The 22,576-nt window shown below is 37.9% G+C and overlaps 1 long non-coding RNA gene across 1 annotated transcript in view; it reads left to right on the top strand.

Moving 5' to 3' along the window:
• The first annotated feature begins 205 nt into the window (after nucleotides 1-205).
• Nucleotides 206-22,576, top strand: part of LOC140688616 (uncharacterized) — a 38,164-nt gene continuing 15,793 nt past the window's right edge. Inside the window, exons 1-5 of the long non-coding RNA XR_012063315.1 lie at nucleotides 206-288; nucleotides 19,471-19,646; nucleotides 19,762-19,870; nucleotides 21,617-21,739; nucleotides 21,912-22,037. This is a non-coding gene — a long non-coding RNA (uncharacterized lncRNA). The remainder of the gene's footprint in view (nucleotides 289-19,470; nucleotides 19,647-19,761; nucleotides 19,871-21,616; nucleotides 21,740-21,911; nucleotides 22,038-22,576) is intronic.

Here is a 22,576-nt window from a genome sequence, read left to right as displayed (position 1 = left end):
TGGCTTGGTCTTTCTGGTGACCAGCCATGTCTCCAGCCAGGAGCCCCTTTGGAGTTGCCTCATTAGAACGAAAGACTCCTATCATCCAGGAAATTCCAAGTGTTTCAAAAGGCTTGTGTCAGGAACCAGGGTCAAAAGCCAAAGATTAGAACAAAACATGCTCATGGTTCTCTTGTCACCTAGGAAATTACATGAGTTGCAGGAGTTCTGCGCCAGGCACCAGTGGCAGAGACGAATACATACTTTCCATTATTTCATAATCTGCATCTCACAAGTCTTTATATAGTTGTAAGTAATTTCTAATTTTACTCAATTTCTTCTTTCACTTACAAAAGTGATTTAGAAGTCCATTTTTAAAAAATGTCAGAATGTAACAGTTTAAATTTATCTTTTATTTATTTCTAAGTTGATTATATTACGGTCAGGGAATTTAGTTTCTATTATGCCAGTTTTAAAAAATGACTTGAGACTTCTTTTCTAGTTTGGTATGCAGCTACTGTTCCTGAAAGTTGTATGTATGCTGGGAGACAGTGTGTATTATTTACATCTTTGGGGAGGGATTCAGTATATGTTTATTAAACCAGTAATTGTGTTTTCATATATGTATTGATGTTTTTCTTTCCTTGATCGATCAAATAACTAGAGTTGTGTTAAAATAACCCACTTTGATGGGTGAATTTTTCAGTGTCTCTCATTTTGTCAATTTTTGTTTTATATGTTTTGAAATTATATTATTAACTGGATAAAACTGTAGGATAGTTATAGTTTCCTAGGGAATTAATCCTTCCTTCACATGAAGCTTTGTCTATAATAATGACTTTCACCTTAAAATCTATCTTCTTTGGTACTCACATGGCTACTTTGGCTTGATGCAGTTTTCTCTTTTTTACTTTTAAATATATATTATCTATATTTGAATACACATCTCATCTACCTGTCAGACTAGAGGACTAGAAGTTGTATGTGTGCATGGGGTGGGGGGGTGGGAGGGAACAGTGGTGGTAGTGGAGAATCAGCAGCTGTTTTTGACATGTTAAATGGGAGAGTCCATTTAATACGAAGTGAAGATGTTTAGCAAACAGTTGGTGTTAGTGTCTGAATATTTGTGTCTCCCCAAATTCATATGGTGAAATCCTAACCCCCAAAAATGATGGTTTTAGGAGGTGGAGCCTTTGGGAGGTGCTTACGCCATGAGGGTGGTGCCCTCATGAATGGGGTTAGTGCCCTAATAAAAGTGGCTGCAGAGCCCAGCCCCTTCCTCCATAGGAAGACACAGCAAGAAGGTGCTGACTGTGACCCAGGAAGGAGCCCCTCACCAGAACACGACCAGAACTGTGAGAAATAATGTTGTTTATAACGTACCCGGTCTGTGGTAATCTGTTACAGCAGCTCTGAGCCAGCTGTATGCTCAATTCGGTGACAGAGAGGTGAGAATACGAGGCTGTTCCAATGTAACTGCCACTGTGCTCTCAAAGAAGTCTGAGGGGAGTCATCAGCTGAGAAGTGAGGGGAAGGATCTGGGAGATTTGAAGAGAAAGGAAAACACGTGAGCTGATCACCTCGGATGGTGAGAAGGTGGGTTTCTGTGGACAGGGGAGCAGGCTTGTCTTTTTCCAGCCACTTTACTGATCTCATCAAATTTGGTGATTGTTCTGCTCTACTTCTGGGTTTTCCAAATAAATAACATATCATCTTTGCAAATAATAATAATTTACTGTTCTTTTCTTTTCTGTTTCATACCTTGTGACCTTGGAGAGAACTTCTAGAGGAAGGTGATTGTGGACATCTTTGCTTTCCTTCTCATTTTAATACATATTATCTTAATCTTATATTACTAATTACAATGTTATCTTATGTTTGGAAATAGATTTTCTGTATCAAGAGAAAAATGTCATCCTATGGCCAATTTATTAAAATGTTTCATTAGAAAATGATCATTGAATGTCCATTAATTTCTGATTGTTTCATGAAAGCTTTTTCTTTTCTTGTTTTGAACGTTAAATGTTAGTGTTTCAGACTCCAATGGGTGACAGTTCTATTTCTCTCTGTCAAGTTTTCCAGCTTTAATTTGATCCTAATTTAGACTTACATAATATCTGTTTAGAGACTCCTCTTAAATGCTCCCTTAGCACCCCATTCCAGTTCCTATCATAGTACCTACCACATGGTCCTATTAATTTATCTGTCTTTCTCCATAGATTAAACTACCCCAAGGACTTGTTTTATTTACCATTATATCATCAGCTCCTAGCTCAATAATGTTTGTTGAATAACTTAACGGCATCATCTGTGTGTTAGTTCTCTGTATCATCAATCCTCCAATTTATACTTGCCCTAACTTGGGGGTAGGGAGTGTGCATTTACCATTAACAACAATAACCACCACTGTAGCAAATGCATTATATTTTTCATATCATTTAATCATTACAAAAATTGTATAGAGATGAGTACTATTATTATGTCCATGAGGGAATAGAGACCTAGAAAGGTTTAATTGTTCAATTTCATTGTGACCCAGCACCCACTCTATATGCTTTTGGCTACTGTATTCTCTTGCATTCTTTTATTTACACCCACGTCTCCCTCTTTACTGTGTTCTCTGAGATTTTTGAGACAATAACAGGCAGAGTGGGGAAATGCTTGCTGCACTGAATTAGATGTTAAGACAGGCACCTGCTTTGGGAACATGAAGTCATTGAGATATAGTTCATGATATGGACATTTGCTGGATCAAAGAGTCTGCAGTACACTTTGCTGTCATTTCTTCTTCTTAGATAAATCTGTCTCTTTCCTACATTGTGTGTTATTTACCTTTCCATCTTTCTCTTGATGTCTTCCAGCTCAAACAAACATTTTTCTTAAAAGAGTCTTAGATAAAGCATTTGTCCACACTTCTTTGCTTTTCTTCTGTAAAGGTACCACGTTGATGTTAAAATCTGCAATGACGTGTTTGGGATTACTTTGTGAAATTGTTACCATGCTGGACGGTAATCTTGTAATACTTAGCACTTATTGAACATTCACTATGAGCCAGGGACTGTAATAAGAGTTGTCATGTATAGTCTCATTTCTTTCTTAAAACAATCCTATAAGCCCAATGCTATGACCATCAGCCTTCTTTTGATGAGGAAACTGAAACATGCAGTAATTAGATAATTTGAACAAAACGACAGAGCCAATAAATTAGAATCTGAATTAAACTCACAAAGTCTGAGTCCTCTGGCATATTCTACTACCTATCTTGTCATAACCTGTCCCTATTATCACTGGAAAAATTTGTGTACTAGGCACAATTATAGAAAATTTGGGAATAGACCCATCTCTAAATGGCTAACTCATTTTTTGTGTGTTTCTCCTGTGATCTATCCCTGTAGAGTTTTGTACACCCATTCATAACAGCCTGAAGTGGCCAAATATTGATAACTCCAGGGTTAATACCCTCCTGCAGTGACAACACCTGTTTATTTCTTTCAAACCCTGCTGGCACTCAGCTTTCCTCTTTTAGACACTATTAAGTCAGCACCCTCTACCAAACAATTTTCTCAAATTGACCCGGCCCTTCTGATAACCTGGCAGCTTGTTTTTTTTTAAGTGTATACTTAAAGTCAGAAAAAATTTTTTCCCAGCTGCAACTGGCAGAGAGTGAAAAGCTACTTATCTTCTGTTTTCTCAATGGCATTCATCATTGACAGTAAGCCCTGTGTAAGGCAGAAAAGCCACAGGTCTGGTAAAGGTTTCATGACATCTGAATATGGAGGGAGGAAATTGCTTCATAGAGAGGAAAGCATTTGTCTTTAACTATCAACAGAATTTCGAGTTGGACAAAATTGCAGTGCCCTCCCGAGATATTCTAGCCCCTGTTCAGTATCTTTTAAGTGGTTTTCCAGTGGTGATTGTCCCCTCCACTAGGGTGTCTGGGGTAAATGATTAAATCTTTTCTCATCCATGGAAATTTGATCAACTGTCTTAAACTTTCTAGACATTATTCCGAATTTTTTTTCCTCTCCAATTCTGAAGAAATTTGTGTGTTCCTATAATCAAGGGTCTTATTTCCAAAGACGTTGCAACTAGAGTTTGTCATGGAACGAATGAGCCAGTCAATAACTGTCAATGCCCTCTTGCGCCCCTCTTCCTGGGACACCTTTATCTCTACCTGAGCCCCAACTGGTCATATCCTTTTTGGGGCACCCTCATATTTGTTTTCTTTCATTGGTTCCCAAATGTCTTTTTTTTGGAGGGCAGACTCTCTCAGAATCACCTTGGCCACTTATGAAAACTATACATCCTCAGGTCACATCCCCAGTCTACAGAATCAGATTCTCTAAGTTTGGCCCAAGAATTTATATTTTTAATAGACTTTCCAGGTGAGTTATTTTAGTATCAAGCATCCTGTTCTCTCACTGCTGCCACTTAACCACCCTGCTCACATCCTCTGGAATCCCTTCCCCAAACACCTCTCAAGCACAGGGACCTCCAGTCCATTGACCTGACTGCTTTTTCCCTGTCTCTCTCCTCACGTCCTCACTTCACATCTTGCCCTATTAGACACCACAGCTTAGCAACACCAGCCTCTGATATCTGTTCTCTATCTTCTTGTCTCTTTCCTCTTCTAAGTAAAAAACGAGAATTTTTTTCTTGGAAAAATTTCAGTTCTGATTTTGCATAACTATCTTCTTACGCAGTGCCTGCACGTGAGCAGCTAAATATTTCAAAAGAAAACCAAAACCGGGCTGACTGGCCAAGTTTTAATTTATTATCATAAATTTCATATAGATATTCAATGCTGCCAGAAAATGTTAGCATTCCTCCCCCACCCGAATTTTTTCATACCTTTTTTTTTTCCCTCTCCCTCTCTCTCTAAGTCTCTAAGCCTCTCCCTCAGTTCTCAAAATAGAAGCACTTAGATGAGAAATCCTGCATCTTGCCACCAGATAGGACAGCAGCCCACCAGCATCTGTGCCCTCATGCTTTGCTTTCACACCTGCTGCGCTGGAAGATGCATCCTGCTTCTGTCTAGAGCTGACCCCTCCATTTGTACTTTGGATCCCATTTACCTCTCCAGTTCTCCAGAATTTTACTCTACGATTTACCCCCTAGTCTCCCTTCTGCATCATTATGATTTTTCTTTCTTCTTGATCATTTCTATCAGTAGATAAACATGCTTTTATATCTTCTATTTAAAAAAAGACTTCTTTCAATCCATGTGTTTCTCCACCTACTGCCCATTTTTCTGCTCATCTTACAGTAAAGCTTCTTGTGAGATTTGACTGTCAGTTATCATTTTTATAGACCTGTCTCATTTCATTCCAATAGAGTTGTTGATCCCAACCACCACTTGGTTGAAATTTCAAGCAATGAGGTCCCTAGAAAAGGACCCCACTGTCAAATGTCCGTTCTCCCCTTCACTCTGTATCTAATTTAATTGGGCTGATACAGTCGACTGAACTCATCTTCTTTAAAACGACCCCTTCTTTAGACTCCACGGTGTTCTGGTTTTCCTTCTGTCACAGGTTTGTTTTGTTTTGTTTTGTCTTTGCAAGAGGTTCTCTTTCTCCCCAGTAGTCTCCTTTGTCAAAAATCTAGGAGCTGTCTTTGATTCCGTTCTTGACTTCATCCAGTATCTGACCTATCAGCAAGTTTGGTCAGCATTACTTGAATAAACATCCTGAATCCTCCCCATGCATAGAGCTGCAATCGTAGGTCAAGTCCCTGCCATCTTTCACCTGGTCTGCTGGAATAGACCTGTTTCCTCTCCTTCCTTCTAGTCATCACCCCTTCAAATCAGTCTCCACAAAGCAACATTGTAATCTTGCTAAAGCATAAATCTAATACTGTCATTTCTTATCTCATTAAAATCCTTCTTTGGCTTCCTATTTCCTGGCTAAGAATACAAACAACTCACCATGTTCTGTACAGCTCTGTGTTTGCTCATCATTCAACAAAACATATCGAGTATCTATGAGCCAGATACCATTTTAGGTATCAGGAGAACATTACTGAACAAAATTAAAATCCTTGCCTTTGAGGCTTACCCTCTAATGGGGAAGGCAGGTAATAAACAAGTTGATAATGAACTGGATGGGCTATCAGACGGTGATGAATGCTCTGAAAAGAAAGCTGGGAGGTGGGGAAGTACTTCAGGCAGTATTGGTGGTGCAGTTTTAAATAAGGTAATGGGCAATGACCTCCTGAGATGGTGAAAAATAACATCTGCAAAGGACTCAAAAGAGGGGAGGGGAAAGCTAGGGACTCTCTATGGGGAAGGGAGCTCCAGACAGAGGACTATTCCATGTAAGAATCCTGCTGCGGGGGTGGCCTCTGGTGGGGCCAAGAAATAGCCAGGAGGCCAGTGTTCTCTGGGAAGGGGAGCATGCCAAGGGGCAGTGGTAGGACATAACCCAGGAGCAAGAGGGAAACCATGGGGCATTGTCTGCCATGTTGCGAACATTGGCTTTTAATCTGGGTGAGACGGAAAGATAGTAGCATCTTGAGCAGAAATGACTAACGTTTTTACAGGATCACTGTGGAGCCTCTAGATGAAAAATAGACTGAAATGGGCAAGGGAAGATTCTAGGAGATCAGTTAGAAGATTGTTGCAATGATTCCCCTGAGAGGTCTTGGATCAGGGTGGTAGTGGAGATGGTAAGAAGTGGTCAGATGCTGGATACATTTTGAGCTTTTTAAAAAAATTGAAGTATAGTTGATTTATAATGTTGCGCTAGCTCCTGGTGTGCAACATAGTGATTCATATATATATATAAACACACACACACTCACGTGTATTCTTTTTCATATTCTTTTCCATAATGGTTTATTACAGGATACTGAATATAGTTCCTTGTCCTATACAGTAGGGTCTTATCATTTATCTATTTTATATACAGTAGCTTGTATCTGCTAATCCCAAACTCCTAATTTATTCCTCTCCACCTCCTTTCCCCTTTCGTAACCATAAGTTTGTTTTCTATGTCAGTGAGTCTGCTTCTGTTTCATAAATAAGTTCATCTGTGTCATATTTTAAATTCCACAAATAAGAGCTATGATACTTGTCTTTTTCTGTCTGACTTTACCTAATAGGTCCATCCATGCTGCTGCAAATGACATTAGTTCATTGTCTTTTATGGCTGAGTAGTATTCTATTGTGTATATACGTTACCACATCTTTATCCAGTCACCTGTCGATGGACATTTAGGTTGTTACTGTGTCTTGGTAATTGTAAAATAGTGCTGTTAGGAGCATATAATACATTTTTTGAATTAGAGTTTCCCCCAGACATATGTCCGGGAGTAGGATTGTTGGATCATATGGTAAGTTTATCTTTAGTTCTTGAAGGAAACTCCATACTGTTTTCCATAGTGGCTGCATCAATTTACATTCCCATCAACAGTGTAGGAGGGTTCCCTTTTCTCCATACCCTCTCCAGCATTTATTATTTGAAGACTTTTTAATAATGGCCATTTTGACTGGCCTGAGGTGGTACCTCATTGTAGTTTTGACTTGCATTTCTCTAATAATTAGCAATATTGAGCATCTTTTCATATGTCTGCTAGCCATCTGGGTATTTTCTTTGGAGAAATGTCTATTTAGGTCTTCTGCCCATTTTTGTGATTGGGTTTTTGTTTTTTGTTATTGAGTTGTATGAGCTGTTTGTATATTTTGGAAATTAATCCCTTGTCAGTCTCATCATTTGCAAATATTTTCTCCCATTCCCTGTGTTGTCTTTTCATTTTGTTAATGGTTTCCTTTCCTGTGCAAAACTTGTAAGTTTGAAAAGTCCCATTTATTTATTTTCATTTTTATTTTCATTACCCTAGAAGACAGATCCAAAAAAATACTGCTTTGTGTATGTTAATCTTGTATCCTACTACCTTGCTAAATTTGTTTCTCATTTCTAGTAGTTTTTGTGCAGAGTCTTTAGGGTTTTGTATACATAGTATTATGTCATCTGCATGTAACGACAATTTTACCTATTCTCTTCCAATTTGAATATGAAGGTAGGGTTGTCAGCATTTGGTTACAGATTGGATGAGGAGTACAAGAGAAAAGGAGTCGTCAAGGATGACTCCAACATTTTTGGTCCCAGTAATTGGAAGAATCAAGTTGACAGGGAAGGCGAAGTTGATTAGGGATGAGCAGAAGTTGACTTTCAGCTGTGTTATTTCACAGATACATTACTGTCTAACTCTCTGATGAAACCATGGTCTCAGTGACACCTTGGTTGCAGCCTTCTGGGGCCCTATAGCAGGATGCCCAGCTAAGCCATGCTCAGACTCCTGACTCACAGAAATGTGAAATAAGAAATAAATTGTGTTGTTTTAAGCTACCAAATTTTGGGAATATTGTTGCAGAGCTGTAAACTAATACAGTGAGAGTGGTCTGTGATTAGCTTGACTGACAAAAGATTTAATTGTTTTAAAGGGTGATATCTCTAGTACATTCAAATGTGGTTTTATTTATCAAAATTAAATTTAAAATGTATTCAGTAACATTTATGCTATAAGGTGAGGTATCCTTATCTTAAGGTCTAAGCCTTAGGATTTTCAGAGCTTTTAAAAATATTTTTTCTTTGGAAATTTCTATCTTACTTATGTGTTCGAAGTGCTTTTTACCAGCTTGGTTTTTTAATCTGGCATATCTCATACTGGTTCAGTCAAGGGTAGCTAAAAACACCAGGGATGGATGTGTCACATAGTCCTGGAGAATTAATTTAACTGACAGTCTGCAGAAATGAAGGTTTGAGTTCTTATGACATTGAAATATTTTGTAAGATGAATGAGCAGGTAAGTTCAGCAGGCCGCAACTTACGTATGTTGGACAATTCAAGGAGAGCAACTGAGCGGGAAATTTGTTTTGAAATCTCAGGAAATCAGATGGTCTTAGCCCTGCCAGTAACAAAAGAGCTATGAGGACTAGGATGTTGGGCTGACGTAGCCTGCTGTATATTGCCAGAGAGGAGAGGCTGCAGGATCAGCTTTCCCAGAGATACTGGAGGCTGGCAAGTTAGGGTTTGGTTTTGGCTTACTTGTTTTAATGCACTTTTGCTGCACAAACACAGTATTTTTCAGCATGTAATTCGACCAAAAAGCCATTAGCTACCATCAGTCAGTGTGTTTTGCCTCGATTACAGTAGACCATTTAGTTGACAAACTTGCAACTGGACTTCAGTCTCCTTATGCACTGATTTTGCTAATCCTATCAGATCTCCTCCTCCCCAAATTTTATTTTCTCCCACATTTGTGGCAAATTTTATCTTCTAAAAGAGAAAGAACTTTCAAAATTATATTTTCAGGTGGGGACATCAAATTATGGCTGAAAGCTGGAAGTTAGAGACCTTAGTTTGAATCCATAGGGAAAGCCCAAGATCATCCTGGGTCAGATATCATCTGAGGAGCTCCCCACGGCTCACCTGAGAGTGTGAATGAGAATCAGCAGTCATGTTGGCAGTTGCTACAAAAGTTCTTCATTTCTGTGGGGATGCTGAGAAGACCAAGCCATGTAGAAACTGTTGCACTGATGGCATCAAATGCGTAATATAAAAATTTGTAATGTTAATTTAGAATAAAATACCTGCACCTGAAAAAGACAGATGTTGGTTAAACCATGCAATGAGAAGTAGCCTTAAATAAACAATTGTAGCATTTGTCTATAGGTTCCACTCCCCTAAATGGAGAGCTTAGGATGAAACCCTGAATCTGTTTTGGGTCTAAAATAGCCACCAAGCTTAAAGGAGGCAATTATTAAGTGACATTTTCATGTGACCGACTTTAATGTGCTCAGCAGATATATTGAAACAGCTGGCTAAGAGACTGGCTTTGACTTTGTTCCATCCCTTACAGATAGCTGAAGGCATGGGCATGCATAGTATGCTTGTTCTATTGGTCTTAGGTCACCATATTTATGGTTATGTTGTCCTGGAAGATGTTAATTTAAAAAAGACCCTTGGCAAAAGAACTGGTGAAGACATTCTCAACAAGATGTATGAGGTATTTAGCAGACACTGTAATACTGTATCAACTACAAAAAGAAAAGAAAGAAAGAAAGAAAGAAAGAAAGAAAGAAAGAAAGAAAGAAAGAAAGAAAGAAAGAAAGAAAGAAAGAAAGAAAGAAAGAAAGAAAGAAAGAAAGAAAGAAAAAAATGCATGGCCATGTGCACAGATGGAGCCAACTCCGGAAAGGCAAAGCTGAGAAGGGGAGTACCTCACACCCAGACGGGTGGTGCATCCAGGAAGCATCTTTTACCAGCATCTTTTACCAAGACACCTCACCTCAGAAACTTTGCCACTTTCTCAGAGTGCTCAGTGGGGGTGGAGGGTATGAAACTATGACTCTTCTAAAAAGTCATCAATTGCTTAAAATTCTCCTCTTTAAAAAACAAATTTGTCAGAAGACCAGAAATGTCTTTGAAAGCTGGCTGTACTGCACAGATGTAAGCTGGCTTAGCCAAGAGAAAGTGCTTGTCAGAATCCATTTTTCCTAAATGGACCTCAGGGGTGCAATAGTGGTGGATCGTCAGCCGCTTTTATGTCATACTGTCGTCTTTAATTTACCCATGAGCCACTTCTATATTATTTATTTAAAATATTTTAAAATAATAAACAGACCACCAATTAAAGAACTAGAACCTTAATAATGGCCTCCATCTACCAATGAGCTTTTCTCTGTTCCATCGCCCTGACTGCTCCCCAACATCCTGAATTTGGGGTTATTGATTCCCTGCTTTAAAAATATATACATACACATATGTAATGTACATTGCTGATTGTAGTAGCTAGTAAACATTATCAAAAGGTTTTTATGTTACATGCAGTCTTCTGGATACTTGCTTTTTTCACACATTATTGTTACTAAGAATTTTCCATAGTTTTCAGGTTACTATAGTTCATGTTTGCTACCATATAATATTTCATTTTGTGAACACACTGGACAAGATAAATCCAATTTATTCAGGCAGAGGGAATGATATTCAATATCTTATAGCAATCTATAATGAAGAAGAATATGGAAAGGAACTTGTGTGTATATGTATGACTGAAGCATTGTGCTGTACACCAGAAACTGACGCAACATTGTAAATTCACTATACTTCAATGAAAAAATGGAAAAAAATCCAGTTGATTCAGGATGTAATATCTCCTTTACACACTACTGGATTTAGTTTGTTAATACACAGTCAGGGGTTAAATGTGCTAGTGACTTTCTTCTTTAGGATGACCCAGGCCAAAGAGTTGGGAAATATTCCTTCTTCTTCTCAATTAAACTTTTTGTTGTGAGATTACTGTGAATTCACAGGTAGTTATTAGAAACGCAGAGATCTCTTTGTGGTTTCCCTCAATGGTAGCATTTTACAAAACTGAAGCACATTATCACAACCAAGATATCAATATCGATGCAGTAAAATCACCAGAAGGGTTCTTTATTTTGCCCTCTTACAGCCACAGCCACTTTCCTCCTACACCCTTCCCCCAACTTTCACCTCTGGCTGTCACTAATCTCTTCTCCATTTTTAGATTTTCAAGAGTGTTATAGGTGTAGTATGCAACCTTTTGAAATTAGATGTTTTTTACTCATAATTCTCTGGAGATTCATCAAGTTGCTGCATATGTCAATGGTTCATTCCTTTTTATTGTTGAATAATAGTCCACAGCATGGATATATCAGAGTTTGTCTAACCATCACCCATTGAAAGACATCTGGATTGTTTCCAGTTTTTCATTATTATGAATAAAACTGTGATAAACATTTGCATACAGTTTTTTGTGTGAACATAAGTTTTCACTTCTTTGGGATAAACACTCAGGAGTGCAATTGCTTGGTCTTATGGTAACTGAGTATTAAGTTTTTTAAAAACTGCTAAAATACTTTCCAGAGTGGAAAGGTTATGTCATTACTGGGTAAGCATGGAAATCCAAGCTCCCCACATGGTCTCCACTGACATCATGGTGGGGGGGGATTTTGCTACTGCCTTGAGAGGATAAAAGTACAGCTCCATACTTGGCCTTCTCTGACACTGCCATGAAGGGGGTCTAGTTACAGCTTCATGAAAGTAGAAGTCTAGGCTTCTCCCTTGGTCTTTGCTGATGTGGATGTGGAGGGGGCCACAGTTTTTCTTCTGCAGCTTTGGCTGGAATAGAGCAGTTATTGTCTAGAGTTTTTTGTCTTGATAGACTGCACCTTTCTTGATCTTTTAGTTAAAGAGGGCAAGCTTTTGTTGGGGCTATTTTGTCTGGGTCCACGGGCATTTCCAGGCTTTCAGCTTTTTCAACTTGAAATATGAGATGTTTGAGGCAAAATACAAAAACAAACAGAAAACAACCTCAGGGAACTCACCACTGTGTTACTTCATTCAATACTGAGATCCCTAGCCAATCTGTGTCAGATTTGTCTTATGTTGGTTTTACATGTAGTGTCCAGGGTTTCTTTCTAGTTGTACTTAGCGGAAGGAATAGAAAGAAAAAAAAAGCACATTAATTCGATCTTTAAAAAATTGTTCTCTATTCTTCCAAAAAAATGGAAGAGGACACATCCCATTTCATTCTATGAGTATTATTTATTCATTATCATGCATTTATTGCTTAGGATGAGTATTATTCATTCTGGTATTATTCTAATGCTGAAACCATACAAAGACATCACAAGCAAAGAAAACTAGAGACCAGCATCTGTCATGAATATAGATGCAGAAATCCTTAACAGAATACTAACAAACCAAATCCGGCAATACATAAAAATGGTTATACACCATGACCAAGTGGATTTATCCAAGCAATGCAAGATTGTTTCAACATTTGCACATCAGTCACCGTAATACATCACATTAACAGAAAAAAGACAAAGCCACATAATCATCTTAGCAGACACAGAGAGAGTATTTGACAAAAGCAAATACCCTTTTATGAGAAAACCCTTTAAAAATGTGAGAAATAGAAGGGAAATTTTCTCACCTGATAAAGAATATCTATTAAAAACTTAGAGCTAGCATCTCACTTAATGATAAAAGACTAAGAGGTTTCCCTCTAGCCCCAGGAACAAGAGAATTGTTGCCACCTAAATCTGTTGTTGTCACTTCTAGTCAACACTTCTCTGGAGATTCTAGCCAGCACATTTTGGCAATAAAATGAAACAGAAGACCTTCAGACTGGATAGGAGAAAGCAAAACTCTATTTGCAGATAACATGATCATGTATGTAGAAAATCCTAATAAATCCACTAAAAACTTTTTTTAAGGGCAAAAAAAAAACCACCCCAGGTTTAGCAAGGTTGAGGGATAAAAAAAATCAGTACAAAAAAGTCAATTTTGTTTCTATACACTAGAAGTGAACAATTCAAGAATTAAATAAGAAAACAATTCCATGTACAATAGTATCAAGTACATACAAGAATAAATTTAAGAAAGTAAATGAAATATTTGAACACTGGAAAGTATAAAACATCACTGAAAAGAAATTTTTAAATACCTAAATAAATGAAAAAAACATTTATTTATTTCTCTTGTTTAGGGGTTGGAAGACTTAATATTGTCAGGATGTCAATATTCCCCAAATTTTGACTATCAAAATCCTAGATGCCTTTTTTGCAGAAATTGACAAGCTGATTCTAAATGTTATATGAAATGCACGGGATCCAAAATAGCCAGAGCAATCTTGGAGAAGAAGAGAAACGTTGGAGAGTTCACACTTCCTGATACCGTAATTTATTACACAGCTATAGTAAGCAAGGCTGTGTGCTACTGGTTGAGGATAGACATGGTGTTCAATGGAATAGAACTGAGAGTTCAGAAATAAACCCATATATCCATGGTCAGTTGGTCTTCAGCAAGTGGACCAAGATAATTGGGGAAACAATATTTTTTCGAACAAATGGTACTGGGATAATTGCATCTTCAAATATAAAAGAATGAATTTAGACTTCTTCACACTATGTACAAAAACTAACTCAAGATGGATCAAAAACCTAAATGTAAGAACTAAAACTATATAAATCTTAGAAGAAAAAATACATATAAACCTTTGATACCATGTATCAGGCAACTGTTTCTTAGATATGACACCATAGACAGAAGCAATCAAAGAAAAAAATAGATAAATTAGACTTCATCAAAATTTAAAACTTTTGTACTATGAAGGACAGCACTGAAAATGTGAAAAGACAATGCACAGAATGGGAGAAAATATTTGAAAATCAGTCTGTTAAGGATTTAGTATTCAGAATATATAAAGAACACTTACAACTCAATGATAAAAAAAGAACACTTAACAACTCAATGCCCAATTAAAAATGGGCTAAAGATTTGAATAGCATTTCTTCAAGGAAGGTATACAAATAACCAATAAACATTAAATGATTTAACATTATTAGTCTTTAGGGAAACACAAATCAAAACCACAATGAGGTACACCTCACACTCAGTAGGATGGGTAACTAAAGCAACAATAACAAGTGTTGGCAAGGATATGAAGAAATTGGAACCCTCCTACATTGTTGGTAACAATTTGAAATGTTTCAGTCATGACAGAAAAGAGTTTGGCAGTTTCTCAAAAGGTTGAAGACAAAGTTGTCATATGACCCAGAAGTTCCATTCCCAGGTATATACTTAAGAAAACTGAAAACACATCCACTTAAAAACTTACACACAAATATCATGTCATTTTTCATAATAGTCCAAAAGTCAAAAAAGCTCAAATGATGAATGAGTAAACAAAATGTGGTATATCCATACAATGGAATATTATTCAGCCATAAAAGAGATGAATACTGATACATACTGTAACATGGATGAACTCTAAAAACATAAAGATAAGTGAATGAAGTCAGACACAAAAAGCTGCATATTATGTGATTCCATTCATATGAAATATCCAGAATAGGAAATCCACAGAGACAGAAAGTAGATTAATGGTTGCTAGGGATTGTGGGAGGAAGGAATGGGGAGTGGCTGCTAATGGATATGAGTTTCTTCCGAGGATAATGAAAAAATTCTGGAAAAAAGTAGTGGTGATGGTTGCACAACTTTGTGCTCACACAATGGTATGGGAAAAAATTGGCATCTGTATCTTCTACCTGTTAAGTATTGGCAAATTCTCATGGCCCTTGATTTCCATTCTTCTCCTTGGTTTAAGTAGATTGTGTAGCCTTTATTTTGGAATTTTCTCTGGGTGCTTTTCTCAAGTCTTAGACCTATCGCCTATATGCGTATTTCCCTAAGGGTAATGCTTACTTTGGAAGGGCACAAAGCCAAGCCTAATTGGTGACTTTGTGTCGTCTCTGGTTAGTTCATGGAGAAGAATTTCTAGGAGTGAGAACCACAGGCACCAAAATAACCCACAATTATCACCAAATTTACTCTCACCCTACTCTGCAACTCCTAAAGTTAGGGCTTCATTTTTAAGTCCCAGGGAGATGTGCCCTGGAAAGAATCATCTCCCTAGGCTGAATCCATGAGTGGTGGGGCTTTCAAGTGGAGCAGGTGAAAGAGTGGCTCAAGGCCAATTGGACCCAAACTATTGTCATGACACCTCACTCCTGAGGGATTTTTAAAGGAGTGAAGAAACTGCTATTAACTTGTATCTTTATATGATATGATATTTATATGCTTGTGAATTCTCAAAATCTGTGACACCAAGTCAGAGATGTTTTAACCATGATGCAGATTTAGGGCTCTTGGATGCAGCCCAATTTTCCAATTTTAATAGACCCACGACCACACTATGTTTCATTATTAACCAATTAGTCTTGAAGCAATTTGTTTCTTTTCCCTGATGGTCATTGGAAATGCTATTTTTATATTGAACCACATGGATATATTATGAAATGGAATGCAAAATTTATGAATTTTGAAGATAAACATGTAACTTGCAGTAAACCATGTCAGTCTAAACTGAGACCAGACCAGTTGAGGTCCTTTTTGCTCTGCTTAAAAGAATATATTGAAAGTATAAATATAGAAACATAGAATTTCTACTTAAGAGTAGAAATGTTTGAGAAACATGATTCTAATTCAATTATCTACCATCCCTCACTTGACACTAAAGATGAGCATGAGGGGTATAATATTTGAGCAAGATTTTAAGCTCCTGTGCACTAACATCTGAAAACCACATTGTAGTTTTGGAAACACACTGCATTTTTGCTTAATTTAACTTGATGTTCTTTCACAGTTTTACAGTTCAAGTATAAAAATGATCAAGTTTCTTCATCTGCAGTGGCCACTTGACGTAGTTCCCGATGCAACCTCTGGCATGAGGCCCACCGAAGAATTCATTTTGATTTCCAAATGTGGCAAATTGCATAATGCACTTTACACTGTGATTTTTGAAGAGTTCCAATCCCTCTAGCAGGTTTAGAAATATTAGTACAAATATTTGGCTTTATCACATTTAAAGGTGTGATTGTAGGAGGCAAATATCACAAAAAATGAAGTGGAGTTTTGACATATTTTTTAAAGAGGGGGCTAAAGAGAGGCGGATTGGTGGCAGGCATCTCTGGAGAACACCACTCACTAAAATGAAAAATCATTCTTCAACTTTCCCATCTGCTGCATACTGGATTTCTCCTGCAAATACCAAGTGTAACGAAACATACATTCTGAATGTAAAACACATTGAAGGGAAAATAACAATCACCAACTTCTGCCCATTAAATGTTTGCTCTAATAAATGAATTGCCTGCACAGCTGTTGGGTTTTATCATTTCTCACAGTGACTAGTCCTCATTTCCATCTTTGAAATGCTTTTTACAAATCTTGAAAAGAACATTAAGTTTTTAAATTGAGCAGATTAATGATTATCTCATTAGCAATCTGGATGATAATTTTCCTGTAATAGGTGGCTTCTCTGGGAACCTTTGGAAATTTTGGAATTCGTTGCTCCTAAACTTTCTGTTCAAAAATGTCTTACCTACATAGGAAAGTCTGTGTCATGCATGCTAATGTGAATCTCGGCTCCTAAAGGATCTGGCAGCCTTGAGAGAGACCCAGAGAGTGATGAGGAAGAATGTATAGGTCAGTTTTTGGCATGGTAATGTTTTGTAACAAACCACCCCAAAATACAAAAAAAGTATCTATTTCTAGCTCATGAATATGTGAATCAACTTGTCTGGGTTCAGCTGGGCTTAACCCTAGGACATGGGTTCAATTTAGATCTACTCCAACCTCCTCATTTTTCTAGGACATGTGGATTAACCCCTGAGGCAATTCTTCTCATGACGATGGCAGAGGGCAAGAGCACAAGCCTAATCACATACATACAACAGGTCATAGCCCATTGCCAAAGCAGACGTGCTGCCAAAACCAAAGTCAAGGGCAAGAAAACATAGTCTGCCTTTAGCCGGAGGAAGCACAAAACCATAGGGCAACAGGTGTGGATACAGAAAAGGCTGAAGTATTGGAGCTGATAATACAATCTACCATGTGCAGCTTTTCAGAGTGTCAAATTATAATCAAATAAATTTTAAAATTTCTTACCATGAAATGATGGCACGTGCACAGCCTTTTCTTGTCCTATATACCCAGAGATACAAGTCATTGTTTGGGATGTAGTGGTGATTTTCAACTATTCCCTCATTTAAGGATTTAAGTATGTCCCATGGCGTCCTTTTCTTTTTCTTTCCTCCCTTGCTTTTTTTTTTTTTTTTTTTTGCTAAATCTGGCAATGTTGGTTGAGAGCAAAACGCAATTGCACCCTTTCCATCTCCTCCTTTACAACTTGCTCTGCTAAAATGCATCTTGATGTCTTTGGTCTGTTTTGAACAAGGCCAGGCTTTGCTCTTTTTCTGGGCTGTAAGATCAGCAGTTTTCTAGGCCCAAATCTCGTTCCTAGGGCTCTTCCATGGGAAGCATGGTTCAAGAGTGACTCCATCCCACAGTGCCTTAGTCTTTTCCTGGATTCCTTAGGGAAAAGTTTTTGGGCATAAAACTAGCACTGGGCTGAAGACTGAGCACAGAAGAGCAGGCCAGAAGACAGATTGGAACTCTCCCAATAGTCACAATGCTAGAGTGTGCAGTAAGTGCTGAAAAACAAAATAAGCTACATAAATTATGTGGAAAACGAATTTCAGTGCTTAAAAAAATTAAAGGAGGGATGATTGAAAACCCTATGCCATTACAGTGTCAAATCAGTGTAGCGACTGATGATTTGTTTTTGCACAAGGCAGAGGTTGGAGGGCAGGGTTACAATAATTGCCTCCAACCCCACAGTTTTCCCCACTGGGGCAGCTCCACCATAATGCATCTTATTTACTGATTTCCTCAATCTCTGATGGGGTAAAACCTGATAAACCTATCCTAAGTTAAAAATATCATGTCAAAAATGTATTTAATACACCTAACCTACTGAACATCATAGCTTAGCCTAGCCTACCTTAAATGTGCTCAGAACATGTACATTAGCCTAGAGTTGGGCAAAATCATCTAACACAGAGCCTATTTTATGACAAAATGTTGACCATCACATGTAATTTATTGAATACTGTACTGAAAGTTAAAGACAGAATAGTTGTGTGGGTACAGAAAGGTTGTAATTGCATGAGTTCTTTATAATTGCGATCACATGGCTGACTGGGAGAGAGGATTGTAGGATACTGTGCTCACCCAGGAAAAGATCAAAACTCAAAATGTGAAGTATGATTTCTACTGAATGTGTATCACTTTCGCACCAAACATAAAGTCAAAAAATCACAAGGGAAACCATCATAAGTACAGGAGCATCTGTATTGAGGTTCTGAATAATCCATTTGAGAGGATCACAGACTCTTGGTGGACCAGGCAAGTGCTGAGGTAGCGCTTCCAGCCTTTCAGAACCTTGACTTCTCTGACCCTCTGACTATACTGTTTTTGCAGAACAATGAGCACCTTACTTTTAGACAAAGAAAGTCAGCACTGTTAGAGCTGATGTGATTGATTTTCTTCCTTAGTGCAGAGATATAAATTGTGAGGAGTCTTTAGGGGAAGACTTAAGTCCACAGTAAAGTGAACATTGCTTTAGATCTGGATCTCTGTAGATCATAAACAGATGGGCACAGAAGACCTGAAGACTTGTATTAAATATTATTCTTTAACTGAATGCCAGTCTTCCTGAAGATTTTAATGAGTAGGAAGTATTTCATGTACTTGCTGACATCAGAAGTCAGCTCAGAAGTTCTGAAAAAAGTTACCTAGGAGCAATTAAAGGCTTTCATTTTTGTTGGTTTAACTTTCCATATTTAAAGGAAGTCCAGAAGGTAGAAGTCTCTGGAAAACTTGAAGACCTTGCTGTAGTTAGTCCTGACGTGTGTGTGTGTGTGTGTGTGTGTGGGTGTGTGTATGTGTGTGTGGTGCAGGGCCAAGAAGGGATGGAGGGGAGCTTTGGATTTCCTCCCTCATTTCCATCCTTTCCACAGGCTGCCTGAAGCCACAGGCAATAGTGTGCTCTTTGGCCTGCCGTCTGTCCATCCAGAAGATAAATAATGTGTTGGTTTTCTTCATTTACTTTAAACAGTAACCGCAAAGGAGAAAAGCAAAAATCATGTTCATGTCTCAGAAATGACAGAAAACTCTACACGCTTTGGAGATAAAAGCTTGCACAGTAAATGAAAACATGTGAGCAGAGTAAGGAGACTGAAATGAGAAACCAGAAAATTAAACACAGTGAGACGCAATCCACAGTGATTATCGGTAATGTGGTTACTGTCACTTTAAATGTGCATTGAAAAACCCCCCAGATGTTTGTTCTCTGAGTCATGGCTTTTAAGACCAGAAGATTTGATTTTGTTTTATTTCTTTATTTTAGGAGCAGTAGCAATCTGGTGCTGTTATCAAGGCTGGCGGACGTGGGCTCTCCTCTTTTGCACAGGATCGTAAAACACCCAGAGCCATCAGCATGCAATTTACATAACCCGGTTAGATGGCCCTTACACCATTTTCTGGGAGAAAAGTTATGAGCATGCCTGCAAGGGCTTTGTGCACATGAAACGCTCTGTTAGAGGCAAGGCCCACTCATTGCATTTCTGCCAGCAGTTCTTCTTCTCTGGATGGACCAAAAGCACAATCGAGGCTGTGCCTTCTAGACACCAAGAAGTATCCAGAAAGAGAATACAGTTTCACTTAATGACTTATGTGAGGGATATTCAGGAACTCCTACTGCATATGTATTTCAGAATCATAGTCACAACATGAAAATTGCAAACATTTTATTTGATGCTGCTAATTATTATAAGAAAGCAAGACAGTAAGATAAGTCAGGGCTATCAGCAAGGTGAAGAATCTCATAAATGTATAGAATAGCCATATGGGAGAACTGGGAGAGAGAGCTCAATGGGCTTTTGTATTTATTGTTTATAATAGCACAGCTCCTAGTTTATTAGGGATGTCTTTCTGAATCTTTTTTTTTTTTTGGTCTAACATATTACACTAATTTTTTCCAGTTCTATTGAGATATAATTTATATTCCTCACTGTATAAATTTAAGGCATATAGCATTATGCTTTGACTTACAGATCTTGTGAAATGATTACTGCAATAAGTTTAGTTAGCATTCACCATCTCATACAGATACAGTAAAAAGAGGAAGTGAAAAAAGAAAAATGTTTTTTTTCCTTATAATGAGAACTAGTAGAATGTACACTCAACAGCTCTCACGTACACCACACAGCGGTGTTAACCACCACACCATGCTGTACATTACATCCCGAGTACTAATTTATCTTCTAACTGGAAGTTTGTACCTTTTGATCGTCTTTCTCCAATCCCTCCCTCCCCCACCCTCACCTTTGATAACCACAAGTCTAATCTCTTTTTCTACATTTGTTTGTTTGTTTGTTTTTAAAATTCCACATATAAATGAGATCACACAGTATGTATCTTTCTCTATTTGACTTATTTTACTTAGCATAATGCCCTCCAGGTCCCTTCATCTTGTCTCAAATTGCAGGATTTTCTAGGTTTTTAAGGCTGCATAATGTTTCATTGTATTTATACACACCACAGTTTCTTTATCCATTCATCCACTGATGGACTCTTAGATTGTTTCTATGGACTGGTTTTGTGAATAATGCTGCTTTGAATGCAGGACTGCAGATATCTTTTTGAGTTAATGATTTATTTGCTTTGAGCATTTTCCCAGAAGTGGAATTGCTGGATCATATGGTAGTTCTATTTTTAGGTTTTAAAGTTTTCTCCATATTGTTTTCCACTGTGGCTGTACCAGTTTACAATCCCACCAACAGTACACAAGGGTTCCCTTTTCTCCACATCCACAGCAGCCCGTGTTGTCTTTATCTTTTTGATGATAGTGATTCTAATGGGTATGAGGTGATATCTCACTGGGGTTTGGATTTGCATTTCCCTGATGACTGGTGGTGTTGAGTATCTTTTCATGTGTCTTTTGACCTTCTGTATATCTTCCTTGGAAAAATGTCTACTCAGTTCTTTTGCCCATTTTTAACTGGATTTTGGGTTTCTGCTATGGCATTGTAAGAGTTCTTTATATATTTTTATATTAACTCTTATCAGATACATAGTTCACAAATATTTTCCCATTAAGCACGTCTTTTCATTTCACCAATTGTATCTTTTACTGTGCAGAAGCTTTTCAGTGTGATGTAGTCCTATTTGTTTATTTTTGCTTTTGTTGTCTTGTGTTTCAGGTTGTCATATCCAAAAAATTATTGCCAAGACCCATGTCAAGGATTGTGAAGGGTTCAAATGCAGAATAGATATGCTTTCATATTTGATCAGTCATTGAAGATGCTAATGAGGAATGAGTCAAGGTAAGGAAAAGCACTAATCTGCATTGCTCACTTTATAGACATACATTATTTAATATAAATTTGCCCTTAAGTACTTTTAACTCCCCCCCAACCTTTTTCTGAAACATGTTCAACTCAAAGGCCCCCAGATACATTATACATATATTTTTATATATATATTTATAATGGACAGGCTTGGACTTTCAACCCAGGTCGTCTGAGTATAAAACTCCCTCAATTCCTCTATGTGGTCACCAATATAAGAATGGCTTTAATCTCCATTTATGTGGACAGTTTGTTGAAGACTCCATAAAATATGGTAAGAGGCCTTTCAAAGGTATAATTTCTTTTTTAAAATTTTCAGTGCATGGCAGAATTATGTTCATTGTGACCACATATGTATTTTTTCATATGTTTATTTTTCAAGTTACACTTTACTTATTCTCCTTTGACCCCGCTGAAGAAAAGAACTAGTTCTCCCCAAATTAATAATTTTCTAGAATTTTACAAGACATGAAATATTCTGAAATCCACCAGGAACAGCTTCAGACCCAGGCTCTGAGCCCTGACTTGCCAGGGTCCAACATGCAGCTTTGGCAAACAGTGCCTCCTCCATAATTTCTCACCTGTAAAATGAGGACAGTGAGTGGAATGTAGTGGGATCCCAGGTCAGCGTGCCCAGGTGAGGGTGAGGAGACAAGGTGAGGGGCAGGGGCGGGGTACTTGCTGGGGGTGGGGGTCCCCTGAAATCGCTGGATGCAGTCTGTGCGGGGGAGGCCCTTTGAAAGCTCATGAGCCTTCCCCGCTGACCTAAGTGAGGATGGCCTCTGAGCAAGCTTTGCGGGAAAACTGCCAATC

This window comes from Vicugna pacos, chromosome 23 (genome assembly GCF_048564905.1).
Source record: "Vicugna pacos chromosome 23, VicPac4, whole genome shotgun sequence".
NCBI classification, from domain to species: Eukaryota; Metazoa; Chordata; class Mammalia; order Artiodactyla; family Camelidae; genus Vicugna; species Vicugna pacos.
The sequence above is the reverse complement of the archived record's forward strand: the minus strand, read 5'-3'. Positions and strand labels throughout refer to the sequence as shown.